The sequence below is a fragment of the Dendrobates tinctorius genome, unplaced genomic scaffold (genome assembly GCF_039654945.1).
Source record: "Dendrobates tinctorius isolate UK_male_01 unplaced genomic scaffold, ASM3965494v1 ptg000129l, whole genome shotgun sequence".
In the NCBI taxonomy this organism is placed as follows: domain Eukaryota; kingdom Metazoa; phylum Chordata; class Amphibia; order Anura; family Dendrobatidae; genus Dendrobates; species Dendrobates tinctorius.
Window position 1 is genome coordinate 5,356,281 of NW_027361797.1, and position 18,402 is coordinate 5,374,682.

An 18,402-nucleotide genomic window follows, 5' to 3' on the forward strand; every position below is an offset into this window, starting at 1 on the left:
CCACAACTCTTGAAATCCCCATTGCTTGCAGGGTGCTTGGGGATGGAGAACTACACCAGTACAAACCAGAAGAGAACTAAACTACTAGGCAACAGGGGTTGGAGATATAAACAACTAGACACCTATGGTTGGAGAACTGAACCACTACACACCAAGGGATGGAGAACTAAACGACTACACACCAAGGGAGGGTGAACTAAACCACTGGACACCAATATATTGCTAGACACCTAGTCTTGGAATCCCCAAGGTTTGCTGGACAAACCTCTTAATCTAACACTTCCTCCACTGCTTCTACCTTCTCCACCTCCTCTAGTGCCTCCACATGCGCCCTCAACATCTCCCTTAATGAGACACGAGTTGTAACAGTGCAGAGAGAATCACCCCAGCTCCACACTGCACAGCCAGTGATCACTGCAATCAGGCATCGTTTAAAGCAATATGCATTGGAGATTGCAGTCACACAGATCAAGAGTTGACAGCTATCCAGGCCGAGTTTGAGTGATGGCTGTTTCCACTAAACCTGTAGGCAGGGAAAGCCATGGGCGATAATACTGCAAAACCTGGTGGCGGTCCAACACAGAGGCAACATTACACAAGTGCCTTGTATAGCTCATTTCCTCAACCTGGTGGTACAGCAATTTCTCCACCACTATTCTGGCTTGGATGCACTGCTGCAGAAAGCACAATCACTGTATGCTCACTTCCGCCACTCGCACCCTGCAGTTCATCGACTTATATTGCTACAGAGGTCTTTTGACCTACAAGTTAACCATTTGATATGAGTTGTGCTGACATGGTAGAATTCCACTTTCCACATGTTACAGCCACTATGGCAGCAGCAATGAGCCCTGGTGCAGTATATCATTTTGCATAGCCTGGACCAACATAGTACAGGCGTTTAGCAAATAATGCATGCAGAGTGGGCACAGATGAAGGACCTCTGCACCCTTCTAAACAGTTTTGAACTGGCAACTAAGATGGTTTGCGCTGACTATGCCTTCATCAGCATTACTATTCTGATCATCTACATACTGTAACACACTATCAATAGTGGTGGTCCCAGAAGAAGAGGTAGAAGCAGAGAAGGATGCAGAAGGGATAAAAATATCTCTAAGTTCAGGACTGTCGTCATACAAGTGGGTGCTGGAATTACAGCGATCAGGAGGGGCGCATGGTACCAGACAAACTGTTAGTTGTGGTGCAGGAACCGAGGAACAAATGGAGGAGGATGAGGAAGAAGTGGTGATTGGCTTAAAACAGTCAGGAGGTGAAGGGGAAAAGGATGCCCCTTATTGTTGTCCATGGTTGGCGGGAGGGGACGGAGGAAGCAAGTTTTATTACTACCCCGGTACCAATACACCATGGACTTGTACTTCATGTAAGCGACCGACACATGAGCACCTTCTCACTACATTATCTACAACTTGACACCCTTACTGTTAGGATTAGAAATAGTGCTGACTACTGGGTTGCCACTCTGTTAGATACACGGTACAAGAATACATTTTGTCAGATGCTTTCCCCTCTGGAAAGGAACATGTGCATATTGAAGTATCAAAACACGCTAGTAAACAATCTTAAGAGTGGTTTTCCTCAAGACAGCAGTCAGGCACACAGCTTGCATCTCAGTTATATACTTACAACCCTTGGAATATTGAATTATCAACGCAAAAAACATTAGCATCAGCAGCAGTGTAAGTGACAAAAGCAATTTCCCAGATTTTTTAGACAAGCCCCTGCACCAGCAGAACAGAGAACTAGTCTGGCACGTTGTGAACGAAAGAGAAGATGGTGTACTAGTATTTCTAGCTCAATATAAATGCCACCATGTCACCAAACAGCACAGTGAGTATCTGTAGCCCTCTATACAGGCCCACTCACTGATTACAAGATTGTAGATACCTGTGATGCTAATTACTGGACATACCTTGATTTTTTATTTATTATTACTTTTGTCAGGTTCAAGTTATTTCTGTGACCATTGTGAGTTTTTCTGTCATTAAATGAGGGGTACCAACAATTTTGACCAAGGGTGTAACTCTTCAGCCTCAGTTGCATATCAATTCAAGTCGTCATATCCAATTAGTAGTGATGAGTGAGCATGCTCAGATAAGTTGTTATTTGAGCAAGCTCTTGACCTAATTGATTATTTTCAGTTTGCTCAAAACATATGATTGAATTGCTGCCGCTGCATGTTTCACGGATGTTCAACAGGCAAAACACATGCAGGGATTACCTAAAAACAGGCAATCCTTGCATGTGTTGCAGCAGTTGAACAGCAGCGAGACATGCAGCGGTGGCTTGTCTAGTATATTTTTCAAGCAACCCAAAAATGCTCAATTAGGACAAGCTCGCTCCCCACTATTAATTAATGTAGGAAAGGGCTGGCCATGTAAAGGTATTGCTGGATTTGTCCTTGAAAGAGCTACATGTGGGGATGAACATACTCATTGAAGTTTGGGTTTGTCGAGTTCAATCAGGTACCAGAACAGTACCCAGACCTGAACCTGAACCAGAGCTCAGTAGAAATCAAAGGGAACCCAAACTTCGGAGCTTTAAAATCTCTCTTACTTTTCCTCCCTGGACTCCCGATCTGTAAACTGAAGTTCGAGGAGAAGTCCTTTCTCGGAGTTCAGCACTAGGTGTTGGGAATGAAATCTGAACTCTACAGTTCAGGTTTGGCCATCTCCAGCTATATACACATTTAAATAGTTTGGAGCTCAATTCCTTCTGACAGATTCCTTTTAAATAAATTTTGATGTTGAAAAATCTTTGTCTAGGTTCACATTGTATTCTGTGTGGGCATTATGTTTCATTTACAACATACAAAATGCAATTTTGCAATATGAGCAAATTTATTTTAGTAAAATTCAACTATCTTTGAATTTTACAAAAATCTATAGTCTCTAGAATCTCCTGGCAACATGTACTTGTCCATGTGTCTGTTGTAAGATGGACCTTCCCGGTTACGGCGTTGGTGAGAGCACGCTTTAGATTGTTTAAGACGTGCTGGTGTATGCGGGGATGGCACACAGGGAAAAATAGTGCTGGCTGGGAACCGAGTATCATGGGGCAGCCACAGCCAAAAGATCATGGAAAGACTGTATCCCTACAAGCCTAAACGGCAACATCTCCAGGGCTAGCAACTTGGCAATGTGCGCGTTTAGTATTTGTGCTTGTGGCTGCGTGGCTTGGTATTTACGCCTCCTTTCATACATCTGGGGCACGGACAATTGGACGCTTTCCTGGGACAAACAAGTGGATGAGCTTGCTGTGGCCTGTGTCTGTGCAACCGCAGCTTGTGAGCAAGAGGTATGATGATCACCTGCTTCCTGCCCAGCAGATTGGAAAGGATGTATCACAGGCGATATCGCAGTGGTTTTACCCGCAGTCGCAGACACTGATTTAGTTCCCTGTAGTTCAGCCCACCGATTAGGGTGCTTGGATGCCATGTGTTTCCGCATACTGGTGGTGCTTTGGTTGCCTTTGCCCTGGCCTCTGCTGAGCTTCGTATGGCAGATGCTACAGATGACAACATTTGAAAAAACACAAAAATTGAGCTTGGTTTGAGTTGGTACACATGCAGCATATAAATGCATGTTCACATGGCCAAAAAGCATACAAAACCTACAAAAGACAAGATGAAAAAACCCCTGCTGTAATTAAATAAGTAAAAAGCAAAAGTGCATTTAAATCATACAGAGTTCTTAGTAATACTGTATTTGATCAAACATAGCATAAAAGCCGTCCCACCATCGACAAGGTGATTCTGTGGTCGGGGCGGTCCTACACTGTCTAATATTAAAAACCTTAATCTGTGTCAAAGTTGACGTCTGTGTGAATAAGGGCAGACAAGGACCGGGTCCCAACCACTGGACACCAGTCAGGGGAAGCCTTTAAATACAATTTTCAGCTCAGGATAGGGAGGCCACACCCCAGCTTGCACATAATGCAAAAATACAAAGAAAAAACACAAAAATTGAGCTTGGTTTGAGTTGGTACACATGCAGCATATAAATGCATGTTCACATGGCCAAAAAGCATACAAAACCTACAAAAGACAAGATGAAAAAAACCCTGCTGTCTTTTGTAGGTTTTGTATGCTTTTTGGCCATGTGAACATGCATTTATATGCTGCATGTGTACCAACTCAAACCAAGCTCAATTTTTGTGTTTTTTCTTTGTATTTTTGCATTCTGTGCAAGCTGGGGTGTGGCCTCCCTCTCCTGAGCTGAAAATTGTATTTAAAGGCTTCCCCTGACTGGTGTCCAGTGGTTGGGACCCGGTCCTTGTCTGTCCTTATTCACACAGACGTCAACTTTGACACAGATTAAGGTTTTTAATATTAGACAGTGTAGGACCGCCCCGACCACAGAGTCACCTTGTCGATGGTGGGACGGCTTTTATGCTATGTTTGATCAAATACAGTATTACTAAGAACTCTGTATGATTTAAATGCACTTTTGCTTTTTACTTATTTAATTACAGCAGGGTTTTTTTCATCTTGTCTTTTGTAGGTTTTGTATGCTTTTTGGCCATGTGAACATGCATTTATATGCTGCATGTGTACCAACTCAAACCAAGCTCAATTTTTGTGTTTTTTCTTTGTATTTTTGCATTCTGTGCAAGCTGGGGTGTGGCCTCCCTCTCCTGAGCTGAAAATTGTATTTAAAGGCTTCCCCTGACTGGTGTCCAGTGGTTGGGACCCGGTCCTTGTCTGCCCTTATTCACACAGACGTCAACTTTGACACAGATTAAGGTTTTTAATATTAGACAGTGTAGGACCGCCCCGACCACAGAATCACCTTCTCGATGGTGGGACGGCTTTTATGCTATGTTTGATCAAATACAGTATTACTAAGAACTCTGTATGATTTAAATGCACTTTTGCTTTTTACTTATTTAATTACAGCAGGGTTTTTTTCATCTTGTCTTTTGTAGGTTTTAGATGACAACATTTGGTACAGAAGGACTATCAGAAAAAAATTTCCAGACAGCTACTGAACACAACCTTGCCTTGAACAGCACTTCACACTCTGCTCAAACCAATAGTCCTTGGTGCCTTTGTTGGTGCTACATATCCACCTTCTTCCTCTGTGCTGCTGTGCTGGCTGTGCGTGCCAACGGTCCAGGTCGGATCAGTAATCTCATCATCGACCGCCTCGACGTCCATGTCATCCTCGCTCCGTGTTGATATTGGTTACTGGCCAGATGGCAACTGCGTGTCATCACCATCAGCCTCCACCTCTTCACACACTATATCACGTGGATGAAAGTGACTTTCTTCTGGCCGTGGGGTTTCAAATATTTGGCTATCATGAACAGACGATACCCCCTCACGTTCCTCTTCAATGTTGTGCATTGAGAGGCCAGATGCAACAAAAGGAAATGGATCAAACAGATCCTCGGAGTGACCAAGGTTGTGGTCAAATGTTTCCTGACTCCTGACCGGGTGATGAACTAGGAACAGATTGAGAATGGGATGACCCAGCGTTCTCTGTAAGGACAATAGACTGTTTTGTAATGGATGATTTGGTGCTGCTAGAACATTTAGTTGAGGCCTTATCAGTAGTGTTGAGCATTCTGATACTGCAATATCGGGTATCGGCCGATATTCGCAGTATCGGACTTCCGATACTGAGTTCCGATACTTTTAGAATATCGAATACCGGAATTGGAAGGTCCCATAATGCAATGAGCCAGTTTGATTTTATTCAGCCAATGAGGAATCCTAAGAAGTGTGGGCACATCCTGTTATGCATGTTAGGCATGTTAACTAATGGCATGGCTGTGATTGGCTGCTGAAATTATGTCATGATGCACTATAAAAGCCGCCGCCATTTTGGGCTCACTCTGCTGTGAATTTACTTAGGGACAGGACGCTGCTGTTCTGACTCTGAGGGACAGTTTGAGCTAGTGATTTGCTTTATTGTGCTTTACCCAGGCTACTTTAGCAACCGCTGTGTGAAAAGCTTTCTTTTGCCTTGCAGCGCTGTTCACGGCTGTCTGCAAGGTCTCTGTGTGTGAGTGCAGCTCATGCTATAGTGTGTTCTGCAGCCACCACCGGTTGTTGTCCACTCAGCATGGGTCACTGCCTCATACATTGTCCTTTTTTGCATTAGTGCAGCTCATTTTTCCTGATTTCTCCTATTAGTGTGGTTCCATCCGGATCCAGCTATATTGCTTGAAAAAACTATATAGGAGTAGATAGAGGAGCTTTTCTGCAGCCTTGCAGCGCTGTTCACGGCTGTCTGCGAGGTCTCTGTGTGTGAGTGCAGCTCACGCTGTAGTGTGTTCTGCAGCCACTTCTGGTTGTAGTCCACTCAGCATGCGTCACTGCCTCATACATTGTCCTTTTTTGCATTAGTGCAGCTCATTTTTCCTGATTTCTCCTATTAGTGTGGTTCCATCCATATCCAGCTAGATTGCTTGAAAACACTATATAGGAGTAGCTAGAGGAGCTTTTCTGCAGCCTTGCAGCGCTGTTCACGGCTGTCTGCGAGGTCTCTGTGTGTGAGTGCAGCTCACGCTGTAGTGTGCTCTGCAGCCACCTCCAGTTGTAGTCCGCTCAGCATGGGTCACTGCCTCATACATTGTCCTTTTTTGCATTAGTGCAGCTCATTTTTCCTGATTTCTCCTATTAGTGTGGTTCCATCCGTATCCAGCTAGAATATTTGCAAACACTATATAGGAGTAGATAGAGAAGCCGTTCTGCTGGCTTGTGCCCTGCAGCCCCAGCCAGATTAGTATTAGCCTATTTTTTGGAGCCTCATCTATTGCATTGTAGGTTACCTTCCTGCATTGTATTAGCTGCAAAAAGTTTGTGATACTATCGGTTTTACATCTTTGGGCACATCCAGTGTCTTTTTGTGACAAAAAAAGGTTAATAAAGTTCACCAAACACTCCACTTTACAGTTGTGTAGGCCACATTAGCTCATATTAAAGTCTAGTCCACACTTTATAAAATTAGTGTTTCTTATACCTGTTAGCAGCTGTTCAGGAATAAGCACACTAAGCCCTTAGTACTTTTCTGCCTATCTTTATCAGTCTACCAAGATGAAGAAGGCAGGGAGTAAGGCACGTGGTCGTGGGCGTGGAGTTTCTGCAGGGAGATTCTGTGCCTGCTGCGAGCACCAGTGACTCAGCATCCCCCAGTTTTACCAGGGAACAGTCCTTTATTCGTAGCTTTGTAGGAGCTCACCGTACCCCACTGCTGCGGGACTAACAAATTGAAGCCGTTGTCGGATGGATGGCAGCTAACGCATCGACTTCAATTAGTTCCAGATCCTCTCAGGTCCAGAGCATTGAAGAGCACCCATCTGTCTCTTCACCACCTGCCAAATTGCCCAGGCAGTCAGAGAGCCCTGGACAGGAGCCATCTCTACTGTTCTCTGAATCTGTTGGCTTGGAAAGAAGGGGCCAGCCAAGCAGCATTTGAGAATTTGAAGAAGAGGTAGTATGCAGTGATGCGCAACAGCTTTGTCTCTCTGAATCTGAAGAGGCGGGTGGGCCAGTGCCTATTGTCAGCACACCTCAGTACGCATCTGATGATGAGACTCAGGTGCCACATTCTGGTGCATACTGTGCTGTCGAGACTACCCAGGAGAAGCAGTCGTTTGAAGAGGGTAATGTAGATGATGAGGTCCTTGACCCATCATGGCGTGAGGTACAGTAAGGTGGTGGGAGCAGCTCTGAGGAAGAGATTCCCCGAACGGCCAAAAAAGGAGGGAGAGCGAGGGGGAAGACTCGGTTGCCTGTAGCCTCCACTTCGGCACCCATTAGGAGCATGCCTCTTCCAAATCCCAAAACGGGCATTCCCAGGACTTGCAGTGCCTGGCCCTTTTTTGACACAGTTGCAGATGACATTTGCTTTGTCAAATGCAAGCTGTGCAATCAGAAAGTGAAAAGAGGGAAAAGTGTCAGCAACCTCAATACCACAAATATGTGGAAACATGTGCAGACCAAGCATGTGGTGGAGTTACAAAGACACACTGAAGACCTAGGCCAACCTACAGCGCCACCTACCACCTCTTCAGCTCGTGATGTAGCCTCTTCCTCCAGCTCACACACAGCTGGTTCGGCTTCCTCACAGGATCACCATGGAAGAACCTCTGGCTGTTATGGATGAGTCACCGAAGGAGGAAAAAAACAAAAATAATAGCTACGTCCAGAAAACCAGAGAAGTTGGCAGCTATCGGATTGCAGACCCCTGAACCTATCCACAACAACTAGCAGTAGCTGTGGGGGGTTCCTACGGTGCCCTAGACCCCTCAATCACAGCTGAAGAACTAAATTAGCCTAAAGACAGAAAGGGGAAATCTAAACTGCCCCAGAGCAGACCCCAAAGCAATAGGCAGCCCCCAACATATAATGACTGTGAAGCAAGATGAAAAACACTGACACAGATAGAAAGATAGATTGAGCAAATGATGGGGCCCAAGCTAACTAAATAGGACAGGATAGAAAAGCTGCTGTCTGCAATCCGCAAAAACCCTATCCAAAAATGTACCAACAGACTGATAGGAAAAACAGGCCCTGAAGTCACTAGGCTTCAAAAAGACTATATCAGCACTCAGGTATATTCTGAAGACAGAGCCAGAGATCAACAGATCAGAGACAAAAATGGAATTCAGCTCACCCCCGGCCGGGAATGGCTGAACTCCAAAAAACAAGGCAAACAAAACCAGAACTAAAGTGTACAAAAATCAGAGCAAAACTTAGCTTTGAGAAGCAGAAATCAGACTGGTCTCCAAGAATCCAGCAGGAAAATCACCAGCAAGGCAGCAGGGCGTCGGCTGCCTTATATCCAGTCATCAGTTCCTGTGACCCAGTCATCATCTACCTGCTCAGCTGTTTGGTAATCAGCCTCACTACCTTCCTTCGCCAGAAGAGGGAGTTCATCAGACCTCACTGGTGAAGGGAAAAATGAACTCACAACAGTACCTCCCCCTTGAGGAGTGGTCACCGAACCCTCATCCATGCCACCAGGGCGACCAGGGTAAGCCCGATGAAAGGCACGCACCAATCGTTGGGCATGAATATCAGAGGCAGAGACCCAGGAATTATCCTCCTGACCATAACCCTTCCACTTAACCAAATACTGGAGTCTCCGTCTAGCCAGACGGGAATCCAGTATCTTCTCTACCTCATACTCCATGTTCCCTTCAACCAATACAGGGTCAGGAGGTGCCACCCCAGGAACTACTGGTTCAACAAACCTCTTCAACAAGGACTTATGGAACACATTATGAATCTTAAATGTGACAGGAAGAGCCAACCGAAAAGAGACCGGATTAATAATCTCCAAAATCTTGTAAGTTCCAATAAATCTAGGCTTAAACTTAGGAGAAGCCACCTTCATAGCGATATTTTTTGATGACAAACCATATCACCCACCTTAAACTGGGGACCAATGGTCCTATGCCGGTTGGAAAATCGCTGGGCCTTTTCCTGGGAGAGAGACAACTTATCCACCTCTTGGTCCCAGATCTGGTGCATTCTCTCCACCACAGTGTCAACACCTGGGCAGGCAGAAGGCTCCACCTGCCCTGAAGAAAATCGAGGATGGAACCCAAAGTTACAAAAAAAAGGTGACATCAAAGTGGCAGAACTAGCTCTATTATTTAAAGCAAATTCGGCCAAGGGCAAAAATGAAACCCAATCATCCTGATCAGCGGAAATAAAACATCTCAAATACGACTCCAAAGTCTGGTTTATTCTCTCCATCTGCCCGTTGGTCTGAGGGTGAAACGCAGAGGAGAAGGACAACTGAATTCCCAGCTTGGAACAGAAAGTCCTCCAAAATCTAGACACAAACTGAACTCCTCTGTCAGACACAATGTTCTCAGGAATCCCGTGCAAGCGAACTACCTGTTGCAAAAACAGGGGCACCAACTCAGAGGAAGATGGCAACTTAGGGAGTGGTACAAGATGGACCATCTTAGAGAATCTATCACAAATCACCCAAATAACAGTCATTCTCTGAGAGACAGGCATATCAGAGATAAAATCCATTGAAATATGGGTCCATGGCCTCTTGGGCACAGGCAAAGGCATCAACAACCCACTAGAGCGAGAACAAGGTTTAGACCTGGAGCAAGTCCCACAGGACTGCACAAAATTCCTGACATCACGAGACAAGGTGGGCCACCAAAAAGACCGACTCACCAGATCTCTAGTACCAAAAATACCTGGATGACCAGCCAATGCAGAGCAATGAACTTCAGACATCACTCTCTTCCGCCACTGGTCAGGAACATACAACTTTCCACTGGGACAATGCTCAGGTTTGTCCTCCTGAAACTCTTCCAGAGCACGTCTCAAATCAGGCGAGATGGCAGAAAGAACTACTCCCTCGCCTAAGATGGTAGCAGGCTTGGTCACAACAAGAGAATCAGCAAAGAAACTCCTAGAGAGGGCGTTTGCCTTGATATTCTTAGTGCCAGGAAGAAAAGAGACCACAAAATCAAAACGTGTGAAAAACAAGGCCCACCTAGCCTGTCTAGGATTCAAGCGTTTGGCCGACTCCAGGTAAATCAAATTCTTGTGGTCAGTAAGGACCACGACCTGGTGTTTAGCTCCCTCCAACCAATGTCTCCACTCCTCAAATGCCCATTTCATGGCCAACAGTTCCCGATTCCCCACATCATAGTTACGTTCGGATGGGGAGAACTTTCGGGAAAAGAAAGCAAAGGGATTCATTTTAGATGTCACAGGATCTTTTTGGGACAAAACAGCTCCTGCACCAATCTCAGAGGCGTCCACCTCTACCTGAAACGGGAGGGAGACATCAGGTTGCCGTAGAACCAGAGCAGAAGTGAATCTTCGCTTCAGCTCCTGAAAGGAAGAAACAGCCTCCGGAGACCAATTCAGCACATCAGCACCCTTCTTAGTCAAATCAGTCAATGGCTTGGCAATACTAGAAAAATTAGCTATAAATTTCAGATAAAAACTAGCAAAACCCAAAAACTTCTGGAGGGCCTTCAAAGAAGTGGGCTGAACCCAATCATAAATAGCCTGTACCTTGGCCGGGTCCATTTCAATAGTTGACGGAGACAAAATGAATCCCAAAAATGAAATCCTCTGTACCCCAAAAAGGCATTTCGATCCCTTGACATAGAGGGAATTCTCCCTCAAAATCCGGAACACAGTCCGAACATGTTCCACATGAGAGTCCCAATCCTTGGAAAAGATCAAAATATCATCCAGATAGATAATCAAAAATTTATCCACAAAGTCTGGGAAAATATCGTTCATGAATGATTGGAAGACAGAAGGGGCATTAGTGAGCCCAAAAGGCATCACCAGGTACTCAAAATGTCCCTCCGGAGTATTAAACGTTGTCTTCCATTCATCCCCATGCTTAATGTGAATAAGATTATACGCCCCCCTGAGGTCAAGCTTGGTAAACCAGCAAGCACCTTTAACTCTGGAGAATAGATCAGAAATCAGGGGTAATGGATACTGATATTTAACAGTAATTTTGTTGAGGGCACGATAGTCAATACAAGGCCTTAATGAACCATCTTTTTTAGCCACGACAAAAAAACCAGCACCTAAGGGTGAAGAGGATGGTCTAATATGACCCTTCTCCAACGAATCCTTCATATAGAATCACATAGCCTCGTGCTCGGGTACAGATAAATTGAAAAGCCGACCCTTGGGAAATTTACACCCCGGGCTCAGCTCAATTGCACAGTCATAACTCCTATGAGGAGGCAAAGATGCAGACTCATTCTCACTAAATACATCATAAAAGTCAGCCAAATAGTTAGGAACATCATGCGACTGGGGAGAGGTGGAGAAAACAGGAGCATCACTAAGGGCACACTGACAACCCCAACTCACCACAGACACAGATTTCCAATCCAAAACTGGATTATGGATTTGCAACCAGGGAAACCCCAGAACAATGGTATCATGCAAATTATGCAACACCAAAAATCTGCAATTTTCTTGATGGTCTGGGGCGACCCGCATTACCACCTTGGTCCAAAACTGAGGTTTATTTTTCGTCAAAGGAGTCGCATCAATACCCCTCAAAGGGATAGGCGTCCGCAAAGGCGTCATAGGAAATCCACAACGTTTAGCAAAATCCAAGTCCATCAGGTTCAGAGCTGCTCCTGAATCCACAAAAGCCTTGGCGGAAAATGTGGACAGGGAGCAGATCAGAGTAATTGCCAGAAGAAACTTAGGTTGAACACCACCCACAGAAAACATGTGAGCACAACGTTTCTCTCGTTTAGGGCAGACAGAAATAATATGCGAGGCATCTCCACAAAAAAACATAGCTTATTATGCCTTCTGAACTCCTGACATTTGTTCAACAGGTGGCAACACCTCTCGTGCGGTCTTGCGTTCATGCAAACACTGATCAACCTGAATGGCTAATGACATAGAATCGTCAAGACCAGAGGGAACAGGAAATCCTACCATAGTATCTTTTACGGTTTCTGACAAACCTTTCCGAAAGAGAGCTGCCAAGGCATCATCATTCCAGGTAGTAAGGACCGCCCACTTTTGAAATTTTTGACAGTACAACTCTGCAGAATCCCGACCTTGGCTCAATGCCAACTGGGCCTTTTCAGCCTGATCAATAGCATTAGGTTCATCATACAACAACCCCAAGGCTTGAAAAAATGCATCCACATTATTTAGAATAGGATCATCAGGTTTCAAAGAAAACGCCCAATCCTGGGGATCGCCGCGCAGCAAATAGAAGACAATTTTAACCCGCTGCGCGGAGCTCCCTGACAAGTTAGGCTTCAAGGCAAAAAATAATTTACAATTATTCTTGAAATTCAAAAATTTAGACCGATCCCCAAAAAACACATCAGAAGTAGGGATCTTTGGTTCAGCAGCATGTGAATGAGTAAGATAGGTGGAAATTCCCCGCACTTCCGCAGCGAGCTGCTCCACACAATCAGACAATTGCTTCATCTCCATTGAGAGAAAAAAAAATTCCCCCTACGGCCTCAGAGATATAGAGGAAAAAATATACTCAAAGAAATTCTGACACCTTTTTTTTTTTTTTTTTTTTTACAATTCTTTCCTGCTGTTGAGTACCCTAGGATCTGCGGTATGGCTGGTGATTCTTTTATGGATGAGTCACCGAAGGAGGAAAAAACAAAAATAATAGCTAAGTCCAGAAAACCAGAGAAGTTGGCAGCTATCGGATTGCAGACCCCTGAACCTATCCACAACAACTAGCAGTAGCCGTTGGGGGTTCGTACTGTGCCCTGGACCCCTCAATCACAGCCGGAGAACTAAATTAGCCTAAAGACAGAAAGGGGAAATCTAAACTGCCCCAGAGCAGACCCCAAAGCAATAGGCAGCCCCCAACATATAATGACTGTAAAGCAAGATGAAAAACACTGACACAGATAGAAAGATAGATTGAGCAAATGATGGGGCCCAAGCTAACTAAATAGGACAGGATAGAAAAGCTGCTGTCTGCAATCCGCAAAAACCCTATCCAAAAATGTACCAACAGACTGATAGGAAAAACAGGCCCTGAAGTCGCTAGGCTTCAAAAAGACTATATCAGCACTCAGGTATATTCTGAAGACAGAGCCAGAGATCAACAGATCAGAGACAAAAATGGAATTCAGCTCACCCCCGGCCGGGGATGGCTGAACTCCAAAAAACAAGGCAAACAAAACCAGAACTAAAGTTTACAAAAATCAGAGCAAAACTTAGCTTTGAGAAGCAGAAATCAGACTGGTCTCCAAGAATCCAGCAGGAAAATCACCAGCAAGGCAGCAGGGCGTCGGCTGCCTTATATCCAGTCATCAGTTCCTGTGACCCAGTCATCATCTACCTGCTCAGCTGTTTGGTAATCAGCCTCAGAGACACAGTGTGATTCCACCCACAGCACCACCTTCCCTGTCATCCTCACACTCCCAGGCCAGTCTACAGCCATCAGTAGCACAGGCATGTGATAAAAGGCGCCCATACTCGGCAAACCACCCCTGAGCACAGACTCTGAATGCTGGCATTGCAAAACTACTGTCCCTTGAAATGCTCTCATTCATGCTGGTGGAGACTGACACCTTCCGTAACTTCATGGCATTGGCAGTCCCACAATACAACATGCCCAGCCGCTTTATTTCAGCAGGCAAGCCGTCCCTTCCCTGCAAAAGCATGTGGAGGGAAAAATTAAACATGCGCTACTAAACGCCGTCAGTAGCAAGGTCCACCTGACCACCGATGGGTGGATCAGTAACCAAGGACAGGGACGATATCTTTCCCTCACTGCCCACTGGGTAAATGTTGTGGAGTTGGGTATAGATCTTGAGAGTGGCGCTGTACGTGTTCTGCCAACTCCAAGGATTGCAGGAATCCAGTCTGCACACATTGACTCCTCCTCATACTCCAGTTCCTCTTAATCAGCGCTGCAGGAGCCGTCACAGTCTACCTCCACATGGACCTGTGAACGCTTACCTGTAACGACCGATATGAGCACAGCTGTGGCCAAATATCAACAGTCTGTATTGAAATTAATTTCTTTGGGGAATCGAAGCCACACAGCACAGGAGCTCTGGAATGCCATCAAGCAGGAGAGCGACGGGTGGTTTGTGCCAGCGAATCTCCAGCCAGGCATTGTAGTTGTGACAATGGCCGAAATCTGGTGGCAGCTCTGGGCCTAGGCAACCTCACTCACATCCCATGTCTGGTACATGTGCTCAACTTGGTCGTGCAGAGTTTTTTGAGGGACTCTCCGGATCTTGATGCACTGCTGCACAAGGTCCACATAGAGTGCGCTCACTTGCGGCGTTCCAGCATGGCAAGATCGCGCATTGCAGCTCTGCAGCGCCTATTCCACCTTCCGGAATATCGCATCATATGTGACCTACCCACCAGGTGGAATTCAACGTTACATATGTTGTAGAGGTTGTGTGAGCAGCAGGTAGCAGTAATGGAGTACCAGCTGCATCAGGCACAAACAAGTCGCACTGCGCGCCGTTCACTCTTCACCACCACTGAGTGGGCCTCTATAAAGGACATCTGCCACGTTTTGCGTGCCTTCGATGATTCCACGCGGATGGCGAGTGCAGATGATGCACTTATCAGCATGACTATCCCCCTTATCTGCCTGCTTGAAAAAACACTGCAAGCACTAAGGGAGGAGGTTGTGGAAGAGGTGGAGAATGAGGATTCACAAATGCCCTCTGCTTCTGGACAGTCTGCGCAACGTGGTTCCTCACAAAGGCCTAGGCAGGGGACACTTTGTGAGGAGGATGAGGAGGAGTCAATGGAGGAGGAAGACATCTCTCCAGAGGAGGGAGGTACGCAATGCTCTAGTAGTCAACTTGTAGAGCTAGGGTGGGGTGATGCAGAGCAGGCAGAGATGACGCCTCAAGCAGGGGACAGCGTTTCTTGGCCAGTTGGGAGTCTGCAGCACATGGTTGATTTCATGCTGCAGTGCCTGAGAAACGACCGCCGCATTGCCCACATTCTCAACACGGCTGATTATTGCGTGTACACCCTCCTATATCCTCGCTACTGGGACAACTTGCAAAGCCTCATAACACCGTTGAACCGGGAGCGTAAAATGCGGGAGTACCAAGACACACTGGTGCATTCCATCATGTTCTCCAATCCACCCGAGATCAGTGCTGCTAGTGCTTTACAAAGCAGCTCAGTGCTTCGAGGCAGTGGAGGAAGCTCTGCACAAAGAGGGAGCAGAAGCAGCGCCTCAGCACAAGGCAAGACCAGTATGGCCCAAATGTGGCAAAGCTTTGTGTGCCCGCCACAAATGTCTACACCATCACAGACGGCTCCAGTCAGCAGGAGGCAAGGTTTCTGTCAGATGGTGACAGACTACATGTCTTGCCTTCTTAGTGTTCTCCCACACGGCTCTTCCCCCTTCAAGTTTTGGGTCTCTAAGCTGGATACATGGCCAGAGCTTAGCCAGTATGCATTGGAGGTGCTGGCTTGCCCTGCTGCTAGTGTATTATCGGAACGCGTCCTTTGTGCCGCAGGTGGTGTACTAACAGACTGTCGCATGCGACTATCCTCCGATAACGTTGAGCGGCTTACTTTTCTGAAAATGAACAAGGCCTGGATCTCACAGGAATTTGCCAGTCCTCTTCCAGATTAAATAATTGGTTGGCAACAGTATCCAGGTCTCCTGTTGTGTTCATGTTTCTACCACCTGAACTGTAATCCCTGGGCTCCAACACTGCCAGTTGCTGCTCAGAAGTGCCATCTGCACAGTAAACACATGCTCCAGTGCTATTAGGGTTCAGTAACGTCAGCTGATCCCCTGCTGTGTGTCCGGCAATTTTGCCTGCTCTGTCCACATTCACACTACTACAGATTTTAAGCTTGCTCCAATTACGCCTCTGCCTCCACTCTGTTTCTAATATTTACCCTAGGCTCCAACACTGGCAGTTGCTGCTCAGAAGTGCCGTCTGCACAGTCAACATTTGCTCCAGTGTTGTTGGGGTTCAGTAATGTTAGCTGATCCCCTGCTGTGTGTCTGGCAATTTCTCCTGCTCCGACCACACTCACACTACTACAGATATTAAACTTGCTCCAATTAGGCCTCTGGCTACACTCTGTTTCTACTGTAATCCCTGGGCTCCAACACCACCAGTTGCTGCTCAGAAGTGTCTTTGGCACGGGTACTCCCTCCTGCCCAGCCTGGTTCCAGCATGCCAGCTGTTTCCGGGTAGTGTCAACGTCACTTTGCCACCAATACATTGTCCTGTCGTGTTGCGGTCGGGTTAGCCGACTCTATGGTGCCAGCATTTTACGTGCTTCCTATGTGGGCTGCGGGATCTGGCAATGAAGGCTGGTTCCGTAGTGCCAATAGGACAAGCTCTCCCTGAAGGACTGTGGGTTTCGGTAACTCCAGCCGGCTCGCGGCCATGCAATTTTTTTTTTCATGTGTACCTTCTGCTGCCTATCTGAGTTCCAGTACCATTAGCTGGTTCTTTGGAAGTCAATCTTGAATATGTCCCCTTGGTTCCAGTAACGTCAGCTGGTTCCAGGCGGAGACTTTGGCTTAGGTGCCTCCTTCTCAGTATCTGAGTTCCACCAACGTCTGCTGGTCCTTGGTAGTGCTTTCTGGCACAGGTACCTCCTGCTTAGTAACCGGGTTCTAGTACCATCAGCTGGTCCTCCGTAGTTCCATTGGCTCTTGTACATTCAGCTACCCATCCAGGTTCCAGTACCATCAGCTGGTTCCCAGCAGTTCCTCAGCCTTCTTGTACCTTCTGCTACATTTCCAAGTTCAAACTTTTTGAAATGGTTTTTGGTAATCACTCTGGATCTCCCTGACGATGACCCTAAAGACGACGACCCTGAAGACCACCCCGAAGAAGACGACGACCCAGAAAACTACGACCCTGGAGATGACGACCCTGAAGACCACCCCGAAGAAGAACAAAAAGATGACCCTGAAGAAGATGACCAAGAGGACAAAGAACAAGAAGACAACCACCAAGATACAGAAGAACAAGAGACAGAAGTCCAAGAAGCAGAAGAACAAGAAGCTGCAGAACAAAAAGCAGAAGAACATTAAGCATAAGACTAAAAATCAAAGCAAAAGATATTATCTAAATTATAAGCAGAAGAAGACTAAGCAGTGTATGGGGGTGAGTCCGTTCTTCCTCGTGGTGCCCCTGGAAAATACCTGCTGCTGCAGGCAAAAATGAACGCGGACAAATCCTGTTGTAAATCTTTTGTGACAGGCAGAACGGAAGGTGTAATCTACAAACTTTTATAGATAACAACTACAGGAATGCCTGTCACAAATAAGAATATGATGAAGAAGAAGAATATGAAGAAGATGAAGAAGTAGAATATGAAGAAGAATAATAGTTAAATAAGAAGAATATGAAGAATGTAAAAGAAAGAATAATAGGAAGAAGGTGAAGAAGAAGATGAATAAGGTGAAGAAGAAGTTGATGAAAAAGATGCTGCTGCTGAGGATGGTGAAGGAGAACGTGTAGGAGAAGTAAAAAAGAAGGTGAAGAGCATGGAAGTAGTGAAACATAAATATCTGTCAAAATATAAAAAAGCTTAACATAGTCAATATCTTTGTAACTCCGAACGTCTTAAAAAAAATTAATTCCTGCTATTCCATTTGATTGGGCTAAACCTCTGTGCCTTTAATGTCTCCTCCACCTCCCCTAATAAATACATTCTACATTATTCTTAGTTCTTTTCCTTCATGTAGAATTAACCTACAAGGAAAGTAAGGGTTTAATTTCATTCCGATATTTGTGTCCCATTGACTTGCCTTGGTTTCCGGTATTGGAATTGGCGATATCCAATATTTTTGGGGTATCGGTCCGATCCAATCCGATCCGATATTTCCCGATATCGGAAGGTATCGCTCAACACTACTTATCAGCCATCCAAGACAGTATCTGCTCTTGTTCTTCTGG